The 1588-nt window shown below is 39.5% G+C and overlaps 1 pseudogene; it reads right to left on the reverse strand.

Annotated features, from left to right (window-relative positions):
- Positions 1-562: 562 nt before the first annotated feature.
- On the reverse strand, positions 563-1553 carry LOC102814325 (annotated as a pseudogene).
- Positions 1554-1588: the final 35 nt, after the last annotated feature.

A 1588-nucleotide genomic window follows, 5' to 3' on the forward strand; every position in this document is an offset into this window, starting at 1 on the left:
TTTTTTTCGTGCAAGAAAAACTTTAATTGCTGTTACAAAAAACATCTGTATGAAATAGAAATTGGTTTCAATAACATTCATAGAGAATATGTTCTAGAAACTGGAGGTAACGGGATATAAAATTCTGGCAGAAATTTAATAGACAGTCCCAGAGAGTTCTGCTGAGGCCAACACCTAGTGAGGATGAAAGCCTTGTCTGTGGGGAATTTTGGATGACACTTGGAGAAATACTATACTGTGCACAAAACAAATCGAATTGTTTTCACAAGTGTTGTAAAGTTTCAAACAGTAAGAGTTTTTTTTCTACATGTACTTCAATTTCACAGCAATAGTGGCATAGAATACCTAAACACATAAGAGAGCATTCATGCAAGATATCTAACTCCATGATATAATAATGCATACAATTCAAAATGATTACACCATGATTATATCTAACGCTTTCTGCAACTACAAGGTGGTGGTTATGGAAAGCATGGCCCCCGGTATCAGCACCTAGAAAGCAGCCACCACCTTCTTCTACGTGTGTTCTCTTTTTGCACTTTTTCTTCATCTTTCTTAATCAGCTCAGCTGTTGCTGCTGTTTCTTAGCAAAACTGGTAAAAACAAAGTTGTAATCATTGAACATAGCACTCTGGCAATCAAGATGTTTAAAACCTTCAGTCTTCGGGGGCGAAGAAAACACTGTGCGACATTTAACTCTGATTTATAAACAGGGTGGTCACAAATTTTCCTGGCCTGAAGACTTCCACAATTTTCCTGATCAGGTCATCGTAGGAGGTCTGACTTAGGTTTGTTTCAAAGTTGACATAAGAAAACTCTGGTTCTGCAGTGATGTGAATAGTCCAGTAAGTTCCATCCAATTTCGTTCCATTCATTGAATACACACAAAGAAGAGTGCGGCATCAATGACAGAACCTGGTATCAGGTCACGGATTCCACTCTCATGAGTGACATCCTTTGCAGTAACACCATTTTTCATGTAGAACTGGTCCATAACTGCTGGGTCAAGCTCACTCATCAGAATCTCCAGGGTTTGATCTGGCTGGCTGATTATCAGACTTTCTGGGAAATCCAAAGTATACAAGTACCAACAGTTAGAATTCATACGTCCCATACAATACACTGCTCCATTTGGTAAAATTGCATTAAGAAACTCTATTTCTTCCTGGAAATTCAGTGTGGGTACCCTTGATGAGAAGGCTTCATGAAATTCCTGCAAGAATAAAAGAATCTTTGAATTGAGTCAAACCCACTATAATCTAGCAAGCTTCGGGAACCAGTACTTTCAGCACAAGGGTGATACCACATATCTTCAAAATGAAACGTCTCTTGGAGACAAACATGCTACTCACACTGAGTACATAAGCTTCCTGCTTGTCAGTTTTTGTCACACTTATGATTGAACATTGCACATCCTTCAAAAGTATATCCCACTCGGATCTTGGGATGGTGCGAAGATCCCCAGATCCTTGGTTTGTGTCAGGCTGATGCCTGGAGAACCAAACCTGCAGCAGCTTTTCGGTCCCTTCGAAAAACTGTGCAGCTTCCATCACCGTACAAACAACAATCACAGAAAATCAACTAA

The sequence above is a fragment of the Chrysochloris asiatica genome, unplaced genomic scaffold, assembly GCF_000296735.1.
Source record: "Chrysochloris asiatica unplaced genomic scaffold, ChrAsi1.0 scaffold00068, whole genome shotgun sequence".
Classification (NCBI taxonomy): Eukaryota; Metazoa; Chordata; class Mammalia; order Afrosoricida; family Chrysochloridae; genus Chrysochloris; species Chrysochloris asiatica.